Raw genomic sequence first — 14,491 nt, forward strand, 5'->3', positions numbered from 1 at the left:
GGTTAAAGGATGAAAGGACACGAGATGTCAATTCAGATTACCCTCACTTCAAGTCAAAGCATGACGGCAGAAGGAGCTTCATATTGGAAACACTTTATACTTCACACTAATTTGATCATTACAACTGCAGGGCGTCACCTTTTTCCAAACGTTTATTAAAACGTCTCTGTTGTCATAGAGACACATCATCTGAGTGGCAACGGGCCAGAAATATAAGGATGTGTCGAGACACATTGTTTGGACATTCTGTTTCCAAATTCAGTGCAGGGAGATTTGGTGCATGGGGAAGAAGTGTTATTAACATCATCCACATAACACCCTTCACTGATGAGAATAAAACACCCATCCATGTGCTTGCTGAGTCATATTGTACAATCAGTACAGCTCTTACCGAGCGCATACTGATGTCATATTGGTGTTCTTTTGGATCGTAATTGCTTTTAGCAAAGTTAGCAAATGCTTAATATTGTTGAAGAAGTTTTTTTTTTTATTGTAAACTGTCACTTTTTCAAGGGTTTTTCCCTTTGTTTTGGGATAATCTGTCCCCTTTATGAATGCAGAGTATGTTCAAGCACCATGATTGTATCTTAAAAAGACCATATTAGAATATCAACAATTTCTACGCTTTAGTAAATAAAAGTGCTCTTTTATGCTGGAGTTAGCTTGTTTCATATACTTATCCACCATTGTATTACAATCAAAGACAATGTGTGTTTCGACCTTGTCTCACCTGCAGTGCATGTTACAGCAAATGAAAGAAACAGGATTAACAGATAAAGCTTTTGTTATTCTACATATTTCTTACTGTCATCATATCACATTATGAAAAGATATAAACGGCAAAATATTATAGAACTTCCTCAATTGCGAAAATAATGTATTTTCTCTCGCTTGAGGATGTTTTTTTTGCATTTGATGCGCTAAATGGATTATGGAAACGCCTTTGCCGAATAAATTCTGACATTACAAACATTCAAGTCACATGACTTAACAGTTGTTTCGACTTCTTCTCGGATATTCTCATAACGTGCAAAAATCATGAAACATGGCCAATAGCTGTCGTAGAAGAAACAATTTGCACAAATTCCTGAAGATCTCTCTCCGTTTTCCTCTCATAACTGGGTCAGATAGCTGAGCTGCTCTGTTTGCTGGCGGATTACGGACATGCAACCATTAACCGCCAACTTCTGAAGAAACTAAGCTGTAGCCGGTTTCTCTCCAAACAGTTGATGGAGATGCGACTAATTTGCGTTCCTTTTTTTGAGACATTTCAAAAGTCGCTTGAAGAATAAATGGAAACGCAGCTACAGTGTTTATCCTTTTCTTAATACTTTCAGAGTTCTGTACTCTGTGACAATCAGCCTCAAGCGTGTTCGTTCCTACTGAAGACCTAGAGCTTTAAAAACGGGTCAAAATTCATGGTGTAAAAAAAAGAAAAGAAAGTCAAAGTCATTTCCTAAAACAACTGAGCATTCTAGTTTTAAGCGAATAGTAATCATGCTGGAGTAAATTGTGTATTTGTTGGGGACTATTTTCAGCTGCGGATTAATTTTCCTTTTTTATTTGGTGGAGTGACTCAAACTAAACTAAAGTGCCCAAATTCGTTAAAAATAAAGAAACGTGTCACCCAGTGTGATAATTAATATTAATTTATAATAATAATATCTGTTTTCTATTGCACTTAATCACATTTGCTTTTATTGTTCAACACTTGATATATTTTGAGGTGTGTTTTTACTGTATTTTTCTTCTTTTTTTTTTACGTGTTAATTGAAAACGGTAAAACCGGATGGAAAACCACTTATTGTGTCCTCACAGTTCTGAAACCAAACACCTGCCCTTGCTAATTATATCAAACAGTATCGCAGTGTGTGTATGTTCCAATGTGTTGTGTCGTATATCTCACATTAGCGGTTATCATTTATAGCTAATTTTTAACACGTGTAATCCGCGTAAAGGCCTGCTGGTCATTGAACAGTGACTCTGGATATATAGTGAAACATGTTCAGAGGGTTGGATGACTTTCTTGACATGTCCATGTCTCTGTGAGCAAAGTGTCTGCTGAGCCCAGTGTGAGAGGATCGACTTGCCCGAGGTTTGGTTTCAGATCACCAGGTGAAGCAGATCATTTGTGCCTACAGTCGGACCTTGTCCGGTTTCTTTTCCTTCTTGTTTTGTCACTAGATGTTCTTTCTGGTTGTGTTTTCTCTGCTGAGCAGCCTTGAGTTAATTAGACTCAGCGTTTACACCTGTGTTGATTTATTATTGGTGGCACCTGTGTTCAGAGTCTCTGCTGTTTGCTCTCTACTTTGCTCGGACTCGAACGTTCGAGAGGTCTGAGTGGGCGTAATGTATTAATGATTAGCTAGCCTGCCGAGCTGCAGGGATTTTTTATTTCTCACAGTTTCTGAATTGCCTCAGTTTAGTAAGAAAGACTATTAAACTAATGTTTCTGTTTCTGTCCTCACAACACTTCTTACTCCAACTCTATTCATCTTTTTTTAATGTGTCGTTTTGCTGTGATGCAGAATGTTGTCTTTAAAAAGTCAGCATCTGCACCACATTGCTTGTTTGCATCCCCCATGTGAATCGACATTTTATGGCCAGGGTCTGCAGGGGAAGCTGGAAACGTTTGTTATGTCAGCTTATGTATCTCAAGCATGCATGTTAATGTATCAGCACGTTGCTTTTGATAATAAAGCCTTTGTGTGAGGTGCATGAATATAACTTTCATTCTGAGCCTGTCATCTCAATGTGCTTATGTAAACACATCAACAATCTGAACCTGTATTCACATGCTATAGTACTCATTACAACATATATAGTTTCTCATTACACGGATGATTGTACGTGTGGGAGCAGTGACGAGCCACGTTAGATAACAACTACACACTTAAACATTGCTCTGCCAGTACCTCTAAGTATCGGAGTCGCCTTCTGTTAATATCCCAAACGCTTACCCCAAACTCTCTGAATTCATATAAAAGTAACGGAAATCAAACTACATCTTAAAAAGCAATATTTATGATATTTATTTTCTCTGAGTTTAGGGCAACAGAACATAAAATACTAACACCTCATGAATGTGATTAATGTAAACGTCTTAGGAGACGATTACATCCAGCAAACACAGAGCAATATAATTATTCATCTAGAGTTATGTTTCTACCCACCTGGCAGAAAACTGTAATTATGCGTAATTGAGTCATAAAAATCCTTCACCTGTGACTTATGATATCGACAATACCTCCAACTTGGTGAAAAGAACTACACAAGTGTCAACAACACGCAAAACGGCTGCAAAACCTTCCTCCCTGGCTGTAGCATCGAAACAACATTTTAAGTAACCGCTCTAAATATACAACACAAAAGTAGATACTTTATTAGAAATATGGGATCAAAAGGCTAGAGCAGTTGGGGTAACCATCTTGTAATAATGTGTGAAGACTCAAAAGTTGATATAAAAAGGAGGCTTTTTGGTTATTCCATTTCAGTCGCGTCAATGCAACACAAGTCCAATATTCACTTATATATATACTTTTTGCTCTGTTTTTGGCCTCCACCAACTGAGATAAATATTGGTCTCTTAAGCAGCTAAATGCTTCATCCCCTTGAGTCTCTGACTTTTTCTGTTTGCTGTTTGATGATAGCCAAGTAGTCTACAGTGGGTTTATTGGAGCTTTATCACTAAATACAGCTGCCTGCTGCGGCTGAAATGAGGTTGATTAGAGTGAATTAAAACTGTAAACTTGTTAAAAACAAAACAACTTGCTAAAAGATGCTAAAATACCCCCAGAGAGCTGAGGTGAACTGGAGAGTCAAGTGACTTTTCAAATGACGTCCATTTGATCGTTCAGAGAAAACAAAAAAACATTCCTAAAAAAACCCCCAAGATTTACACATCATCTTATCTGGGAAACATATTAAAATAAAGAAGTAGTACTTGATGACGCCATCTGTGGATGCTCTCCCTCGCTGCTCACTTCCTGTTTACAGAGCTGGACTCGCATCTTGTGTCAATTCATGTGTGAGATTTCCTTCTCTCGGTTTAGTCTTCGTTTTTTTAACATACGTTTGAGTGGATGTGGCTGAAAGAATCAACAACTATTGTTTATGAAACTTGTTCCCGCCTGTTGCAGTGGGCCTGATGATTATATCGTGACTTTACTGGGATGTCAGATTTTAAGTTATCTGCTTCCCATTGGTCGTACAACATTTTCCCAATTGGTTATCAATTGGTTAGTTATTGGTTAACATTTTTGATGACTCGTTTTAACGGTGAAACTGAACGGTTTCCTTCCAAATCAATAGTTTAGCTGCTTATCATTTACAGTCCTGCATGCAGCTGCGAGTGTATGCACAGCACAATGTATCTGCGGCTTACGTATTTTGTATGCAGGTCCTTTACCCTGAGCATTCTTTGCTTTCCTGACAGTAATCACTGTGTTGCGTAACAGTTTTCTTTTTATAAAACAGTTAGGAATTCTAGAGTATGTAATGAATTGCAGTCGTGAATGAAACCACAGTTTTGTCAATGGTTTCGCTTGTGCATCTATTGAATTAATGGCTCAATTAAAGCTCTTCAGACTCTTGTCAATAATTGTCTGGCTCCTCAGTGTGATTGATCTTCTTCCCCATTACATCTTAGGTCCTTATCTCTAATGAGAGCCCTGCTCATTCACAACAACAACTACGACAAGTGATCAGTAAAAGCTGAAGACCTAAGATCTTATGACGTTGGATACGTTGAATGTTGAATGTTGAATGTTTCTGAATAAAAAAAAATACATCACATTCACCTCCCATCTCCTGCAATGAAAATGCAGTGATCTTTGGGAAACACATTTAAAACGTTGTGTTTGTTGTGGTTTTGTGACATGCTAGCCTTTTGCTTGTTGCTGTTTCCCAAGAGGCGTACAGCTATTTCAAATTTCCCAACAGGCCAAACCTTTTTGCAAACCAATTAAAGTTACAGGAGTGTATTCATGCTTGAATTTTCTGCGTAGGAAGATGGATCTAAAGCTGCTTCCTCATTTGGCCTCAGTGATTGGTTTCTCTTGTGCATGGATGCTCATGAATCCCTCTGGAACAGCTGCTCTTATAGGAGTGTACATGTTTTATTTCTATTCCTCAGTACAAACAGAGGCTGATGAGGTGCACCCTGTACAGTATTTCCAAGGCATACCTACAATTAACTGTACTGTGAAGGAAGAAAGTGGTAAGAACAGGATACAATAGCTCTTTCAATTATCTAAGGGTGCCTGTCATCCACAGGTCATCGTAGGCCTTATTTCATCAAAGCAGCACATAATTAACAATGGCTGTAAGAGCACGGCTATTGGGTCCTGCTGCTGTGGCTGCTTAAGTGGATATCTAAATGTAATGGAGCTACAGTATCGTTTATATTCAATATTATCAATCACAGCTGCCCAACGTTTAAATATAGGCCTACATCTACCAGCATCTCTTTAGCTATAATTAACACACTGTGTGTTTTGAAGCAATTATTATTATATATTGGTGAACAGTGGCTGGTTGGAGCAATCTTTAATCATTTAGAGATACTGTATTCATAGATACCTATTTATTTCATAAATTTTCTTTTGCTATTGTTCATTCAGTTTAGACTAAAGCGGATTTGGAGCCTTTTCTAGCATATTTGCTACCGTTACAATCCGGCTCAAACACTGCAACATGGATTAGAGACCAGGCAAGTAAAAGAATAACACAACTAACTTAAACAAACAAAACAAATAAGCCTCAGTGTCGACCTCAGGAGCGCCGCGGGCCAACCAAGGGAGCAACCCCTCTATCTTCAGGCGTTGCCTCTTTACAGCAGCCTCCTGGCTCAGGTGTGGCTCATCAGCTGATGAACAGCCTGAAAGTCAAAACACAGAGCAAACAGGACCCACGACCCCAGTGGAAGGGAGAGGTCATCACGGCCGGCAGACAATTTTGAAATGTCTTTGTGGTTTTGGGAGAAAACTGAAACCAAACAGCTGTAAACAGACATGCGTGCATGCAGTAGCAGAGAAGAACTTCTGCTTATTTCATGTATTTCACTTTTGGAGGGGACTTTGGAAACATGCTGTGCAGCTGCTCACACAATTACAGACAGAATCCCATCAATAATGTTCCAGGTTGTATCAAATGGAGTCAAAAACAGAACCTGCAGGCACACTCATCCTTTAATACTTCACCTTCCAGACAAAGGACATCTGCTCAACTCGTAGTTGGCTGATGTGGAAGAAGAAATATAAACAGTGACAACTGCTCTGAAGTGACTCAGTGACCTCCCCACCAGCTTTGTCCCAGTCTAACAGTGTCACAGCCCAGCTGTTAGACTGGGACAAGAAAACAGGAGACACACGGGTATGCTGACAAATAAAGTAATTACTTAACCAAAAAATAAAGTAATTACTTAACCAAAAAATCTAAAAGGGTCAAACAAATTGATTTTGGCCTTTATTCGTGGTGTGAAGGCTCAGAGAAATTGACTTTTCCGAAAGAAAATGACATTGTCTTTTAGCTAAATAGTATTAATGTTCTGTAGAAAAGTACTCAAAAACAACAGTTTAAAAATATTTCACATGAAGAAAGTGTGTAAAGGCCTTATCTCCAGATGCTAACATATGTCTCTTGCTAATGCTACTAGTGTTTTGGTCCTAAAGCAAGTCGTGTACAAAGGGAAACATTATTGCTTAAAACAGCTGCCGGCAGGGGCAAAAAATCTAACGCTGATAAAAGAACTATGATGAACCAAAACCGTAAAGTTGTGGCTCATGAATCCAAAGCAAAGCTGAAAGACACTAAAGTTAGTGCAGGGTTAAAAGCTTTAACTTATTAATGTCTTGAGAATACTATAATGTGAGATGTCTGATTCTTCATTTTCAGCTTTACTGTTTCCTTGTGACTATTATTGGTGAACCTCCTTTCAACCTATTTCAAAGAGATAGTGGTATCGCAACAAAATGCAAGTTCCCAATACAAATTCAAGGGCACTGAAGTACCCTGACATCTGTGCCGTGCTGTCAAATCACAAATGTGTGTCAGGGAGTAGAAATCTGTCCCAGACCTGATTGTGTGAAGACAACTTAAATGCCTCGGGCAAAGACCCCCTGCTGCACAGCCTCTCAGAGGAGCTTCAACCTCTCTCCTAATATCTGCTAGATTTTGAAGAGAAATCAGTGAATCGCTACTTCATATGCTATAAACCCTGATTGGAGTGTATAATGAAGGCGATCTCTTATTTCTTTGTATCAGAAGTACATTTGGAACCTTTTAAGTATCTTTCAGCATATCTGTTACATACTGAAAATAATATTCAAGGTATGTTAAGAGTAAAATTGTGCGGTTGCTCTCATTTATTCAGGACACCTTTGCTAACCATATGTATTTATGCTCCACAGGGAGCATTGAAGCAGTGAAGGTCAGGATGTCATTCATCCTCTAAGAGTGAAATGATATCTTATCTGCAACACCCTGGACCTGACAGAAAAAAGGTTGTTATATTCCTGAAAAGGTTCCAGTTTAAATCCTTCCCCTTTGGACTGTTGAGTTGGTCCTTCCCATCAGGTTGACTTTCAGACTTGGTTTTGTTATGTGATGGAAAAGGTCGATTATAATGAGGGGCTTGTTTAATGTATGTATATTTTGTTTTAGAAGAACTGATTTGAATTGTGGCTCCTTCTTTACAGTTAAATACAAAATAATATTAGTTAATCTAATCTCTGAAAATAATTTCACTGGTGCTTTTTAAAAAATCTCCTATGTGCATAATGAAGGATAATTACATCCTACAATTCCCTGTGGCAGCATTTGAAGTGTATTGTGTCAATAATACCCGCTGCCGTAAATTATGTAGCCTTGTGTAAGTGCAGTCTGATTCTCTTAGCACTGTGGATGTCTTTGACCTCATGAAAAAGAAAAAAAAACTCCATATTTTCTTCTGCTATTCGACCGATTTCAGCCCTTGGAAACCTGAAGGGAATTACTCCAGGAAGTCACTGCGTCGAGGCCTCAGCCAAGAACTAGTTACAACAAGAAAATCCTCAAAAGACTACACATTGTGTTTTCTTGTGTAAAGATGAAACAAACAATAAAGCTTTTGTCCACACTAAAGATTCTCAGTGGTAAAGAATATTGGACAGTGTCTTCACGCATTACAATACATACAAAAGACTGAACAAGGCCAGTATCACAGCCGCCTGCCGAAGCCCTAAAACTGACGTGATGATTTAGCACAAGGAACTCGTACAGTTTACAGATTATCTTGCGTGGTCTTTAGGATGGAGCCAGCCTAGCTGTTAACAGTTGCAGCAGCAAGCATGTTTACAATATATACAATACATATATATTACATTTAAGAATTTAAATAATATACAAAAAAATATAATAAGTGTATACAGTGTATCCAGTGTATACAAAGTTTATAAAGTGAAGCAGTGCAAGGGTTAATGATGTTGTTCAATTTGAGGAGGATCTGGCCAGAGGTGATTTATTGTACAGTCTTATTGCAGTGGGCAGGAATGTTCTCCTGTGGAGAGGGTGGTCCGGGTTCTCCAATATGGACAATCGTTTCTTCAGTGTCCTAGTTTAGTGAGTCGGTTGGTGTCTCCGGCTCCAATGCTGTACTCCACCTCCCGTCTGTCCTTAATACACCCGACCACTGCAGAGTCACCAGTGAACTTCTGCAGATGGCATGACCCCGAGTTGTACTGCAAGTCAGTGGTGAACAGGAAGCCAGTTCCCTGTGGGGCTCCAACATCACTGACCAGACAGGCGCACGGCCCAGTCGGACAAACTGTGGTCTTAGGTTGCAAAGTAACTAAATCTAATTCTATGTCTAGAAAGAGACATGATGAGGCCAATTATAAGCTGAATAATACTGTTGAATCGGACAATCTGCAAAGGGACCTGTCACATTCACAGACAGACACACAACCCGCCCACACACATGTTCCAGCTTCCTCTCAATGTGTAAGGTAAACGCCACCCTCACTATGTACCTCTCAAGTCCCAGACGGTATTGGTTGGTGGCTGAGTCACCGCTTTTCTCTGATGTCACTGCAGACAGAATTGCTAATAAACCAACCAATATCCAACCGGGCTGGTTCTGAGGTCGTCTGTCTGCGGGACACAAAATACAAAATACTCTCTCTTTGCAGTCAAGCAGTCGTTTGAGTGCATTGAGTGACGACTGCATGGCTTCCCTAATACAGTTATCGATAATATAGTCGCCTTCTTTCATCAGATTGCTTGCATCCAATCAAATAAATACCTGTATATTTACAATTTACCAAACAACATGAGTCTATAGATTCTGCATGTTTGAAGAGTCATAAATCCTTAAACATGTGTTTTTTTCTCTCTCTATATAAAGCCAGTCGACAATCAGCAGCGGTGAATCATGCTGGCTCCCATTTTGAAGGGCACAGAGTCGTGGGTCGTATCCTCTCAGTGTAATGTCGCATCTGAGGATGTGCTTATGCTCGCGTCTGTCTGTTGAGAGGCTGAGAGGTGACGTGCATTGTCACTCTCTATATCTTGAGAGTCATCAAGTCACCCGGCAGTTTCCTTTAAGTGAAAACCGTCACGGACTTCGATCGGAGTGAAATCTGTCGCAGATTGCACGTCGTATTTCTTTTGTACACAAGGAAATAGAGGACAATAAAATGAGCCCACTGTACAAACAGTACAAAGAGGAATCTTAAAAGCGTACGGTATGATGTAAAAAATATAAGTGAGGGTGTCAGTGAGCAGCCTTCTGGGTCCACGTGGTTCTTGTTAACCATGAAGAACATTTTGTACCTCAGATCAGTTTGTCAGTCCTGGTCTATTATCAAGCAGTGACTGTCATCGTCATCCTGATTACAACACCACTGTGTTTTTTTATTATTATTGAGCTGCACAGAACAGGCGGCTGCAGGTGGTTTATCTGTGCCGTATAATTCTTCATGAAAAATATAAGTCTTATGTGGGAACTCACCATGACAAATGACTAGAAACATTACAATGTAGGAATGTAATATGCTCGTGCAAAACAAGACAGGAATAATATGGTTTGAGTTTTGTACGGTGTTCAGACAAACTGTTTGGATGTGTTTTCATTCTTTTGTTCAAAGAAGGACAAAGCGAGCAACTTCTAGGGCTAAAAATCCACTGAAACACCAACACCTACAATTTATGGATCCTACAAACGCATATTGCAGTTGTAGCTAAAGAATGACATCGCAAAATCTTTTATGCCTCGGACCTAAAACAATATTTTCTTACCACGTTGTTGCACTGAGTTAAAGGCGCTGTTATTACTATGAACATGGGGATTGTAGTTTTCAGTCAATCCTTGATATACACTTTCCTACCAGCAGAAATACTCAGGTCACCAAATGTGTATTAATCTGCAGCTAAAATGAGTCCCCAACAAATATGCTATTTATTACAGTTTCAGTAACATTTGATAACAACTACAGTGACCAGCCGTTCGTGGCTATTAGTTAGTCGTTATTACAACTGTGAACTTCTGAACCATTCTTTTTATAAATCTGGGCTCTAAATCGACTGAAATAGAGATAAGAAAATATTGAGAGTAAAAAATAGAAAAGCCAAATATATATTTACGCCATACATGTTCAAGAGCTGAAAGAAAACTGGAACCGTGGGTGCTTTTTGCATATAAAATATTTTATTCTAAACCTTCTGAAAAGTTAGCCATGATTTGAGGTGATATATATCAAGATTTACATATTAACATACTGGAAAGAAAAATGGTTGCCATACTGTTATATAAACAGCTGATCTATAAACACTAGAAGTAACATTTAAAGATGCATGCAACATTTGTTGAAATCATGTTGATTTTTATAAAATATGCAACGTACATGACCCCTCACGTGTGTACAGTTTTACAGATGGGTTTATTGAGAATTTAAACATTTCAGACTAAACTGTGAATTTTTTCTTTCCCTGTAACGGGTCTCATTTAAAAATATTTGTCATACCAACAAAATAACCTAATTGTTTTGTTTAATGATAAATGGATCTTGATGCACATCTTTATTATGACTTACATAATCGTATTCTTATGACATCATGTTTTTCTTGAACTAACTCATATGGTTTTCAACATACCCACTGAGCTAATTGAACTCCTTTGCATACATAAATCACAATGTTAGTGAATGTGTTTACAGAAACAACGAGGCTCATCTCTGCAGACATGAATGAATAGGTACATTCAACATGCTTGAACTGGGATATGGATGCAGCCACAGACTTAATTAAAATGTCACTCTAGAGGACTAAAAGAAGAGGATGCCCTGTGCAAATGCTGTGGGTGGGAATTAAATTGGTTTTGTCGAACCCTACTACACACACACACACACTCTCACACGCACACACACACTTACTGTAAACACAATCATGCACGGGTATCCCTCATGTGTGTGAGGCTTGACATATTACATAACGCTGCATCGACAACACTCCTTGACTTTCTCTGCGCTGACATCTCGCCTCTCCGTTGCTGTCAATCACGCGGCCGACTGGGGAAAAGCAATAGGACAACTTCTGGGATCTTCGCTTTGAGCAGCTGCACCGAGGGTTGGCCTGCTTTCCCCCGGGAAACTAATGCACCGGTAGTCTTTCTTTCAGTGTGTTGCACGTCAACATACAAGGTGTAAATGCTTGATAGCTTTTCAGAAACACAAGCACATCAGGGTTCATTTTTAGAAATCCGACCATGTTTGAAAGACTCTCCTGTCCTCAATATCTTATTTTCTTCAGCAATATCTTTTGTGACTCCTCTTTGACGTGATTATCCATGACAGCTGATGACCTTACAGTACAGTCAGTGAGTGAACTCCCCTCCGGATAACCATTTCAAGAAAACCAGGGTTTTTACAACAGAACCAGAGAGCATCTACTAACCATATGAGTAACCTACTCATACTGTCCTAGACTGGGCTGCACCGGATGTTTGTAAATGCATTGCTAACTTTGTGTATAAAATGTGTCCTGATTTCATAGCAGACATTCACGCGTGTTTTATAACGAAATAAACTAATTTTTGTTATCCATTATTAATTATCCATCGAGTCAAGGCGGATGTTGTCGAAACCGGTTGCTCAAAAACAGGTTATACCTTCTATTAAACTTTACAAAAGTAAACTTTGTTTTATTCATATATGCATATATGGGTAAATGTGTTTTATAATTAGTAGTGCGTAAAGGCAGTTCAAAATGAAATATCAGATTATGCTATTTTAGCTGGCATTATTTGGTTATTTAGTGTAACTGTTTTGGCATTAAGTTTTTGTTAACCAGATGGTTTGTTACACAGAACAGAATGAGAAGCAGTCATTATAAACTGTTTAAAAAAAATACATGAACCATCTGTCAATACAACTTGCCATTTGGGAGAAGAGCGAAGCAAAAAACATATTTCCTATCACAAAAAACCTTTAATGATTATGTTGCTCTTCTTTCAATGAAGAAATACTCTCCATTTGTAATATAACGGATGCTATTGCTCTTTCTATGCTAACAGACGCCATTGTTGTTTTGAACAAACATGTGCCTCTCTGTGTCTTCTCACACACACCTAAGCGTCGACCGTAGCTATGGTAACGACTCTCAGGATGCTGATTGGTCCGTAGCGCTGTGGTTCAGACAACAACGCGTTACTTGAAGCCGGACAAAATTGATTGATCGTGAGAATCCAGCTGCCTTCAGTCGGCAGCGTGTCGGGTCAGACTGGTTGACCATGCTACATTACCTATTTTCATTTTTTCATCTAAATCGGTAATTTTGTTAGCCACCTAACATAAGTGTTGTCATTTAAATCAGTTAACTATTACACGGGAGTAAATATTTAGTAAAGATCTTGTTTTTGTTTTGTGGAGCCTGTTTTCATGATGGATGATGTAAACATCTCCACCTAATCGGAGATACGAGGGGTTTGAAGAATGTGGCAACTGATGGTCTCGTGGTTTTTGCCGGTCCGGAGCATCTGGACCGGGACGGTGTGATGTGTAATTTACAAATAGGCTACGTTTCTGAACTTACAAAGAGCTGTTGCAACTGGTTCCTCCAACAGGACACGTCCTTTTCCACGTGATAACTCATACATTACAGACATTTTGTAGAGCGGATAGGCTTGGTTTGACACATATGTCATACTGTCGGTGTGCACACTGTATTGTAAATATATGTTAATGCTACAAACTGTAAATATCACTATATATTGTATTGAAAATATTACAGCATATCCTGCTGGATAACGACATAAAACAGATAATCCGAGACCTTTCAACCTGGACACACCAGAACCTAAAATATCCTTATGTGTCATAAAAAGCAATCCATTCTCATCCTCATCCTTATTTTCAAAAAGAGCCTCTTTAAAACCTGAACAAAAATATATATTCTGCATCAAGAATCAAAGTGAGATATTAACCGTGCTGTGCCATTCCTACCATTTTAAAATCAACACCTTGAGAGAGGCATTTATTTAAATCAAATATTCTATTTCTACGTGATGAGGCAACTCATATGCCTCTAAAGTCTTGATAGTATAAAGGATAATGGATCTCAGAAAAATAAAGGGATCTCATCATAACCAGCTAAATAAATATTCCTGAACTGTGTAGGTAGTGTTGATAGCTGCAACATAAAAGGCAGTACGGTAAGGATGCAGTATGCTTCACAACCAGAGCTTTCATTGCTACAGTTCATACATGCTGGAATTTTATTTCCAATTGAAAAAAATTATGCAGTGTTGATGCATCATGCTTCGTCTTTCATGAAAAAGAAAAAAAACAGGGGGTTCAATTTCTAGAAATAACGGAAAGCACTTCTGATACCTTGATCACACCAAAGACCTGATTCTTACTTTGGTATAAGGGAGAAGGAAGTCTGATCAGTGAGCCTGGCACTGCGTGGTTAATGAACCTCTCAGCACATGAAGACGGGTAAGAAACGGCTAAATCACACTGGCACACAACACAGTGGTATTGACCCAGGTAGTAAGAAACAGTTTATCCATGCACACTGTAGATTCCTCTTAAAAAGACATACATAGAAATGCCCATGTCCTCTCCATCGATTTGCCTTTATTACTACTGTGCTCTTATTTAAGCAGTATGAGTGGACAGACAGAGCGTATAGCTCAGTTCTTCACGTGTCACCATTCAGTGTGGTTTTCAGAAAGGCACAAGTGGGTTATTCCTTAGGGTGAAGAGCTGAATGTCAGTCGTGGAGGAACAAAAGTGTCAACATTCATCTCTTTAGCAAAGGACAGACGGACAGGCAAATGCAAGGCATATGAATTCATACTGGAAGAAGTGTAAAGTTAAAAGAAGAATGAAAGAGCCACATTCCTTTGTGTTGGCACAGGACTGCTGCCTCGTCAAGAAGAGGAAGAAGAAGAAGAAGAAGAAGTGTTCATTGTTGACTTGGAGTGTTTTTAGCATTATGGATCCTCTTTATCTGA

The sequence above is a fragment of the Cyclopterus lumpus genome, chromosome 24 (genome assembly GCF_009769545.1).
Source record: "Cyclopterus lumpus isolate fCycLum1 chromosome 24, fCycLum1.pri, whole genome shotgun sequence".
NCBI classification, from domain to species: Eukaryota; Metazoa; Chordata; class Actinopteri; order Perciformes; family Cyclopteridae; genus Cyclopterus; species Cyclopterus lumpus.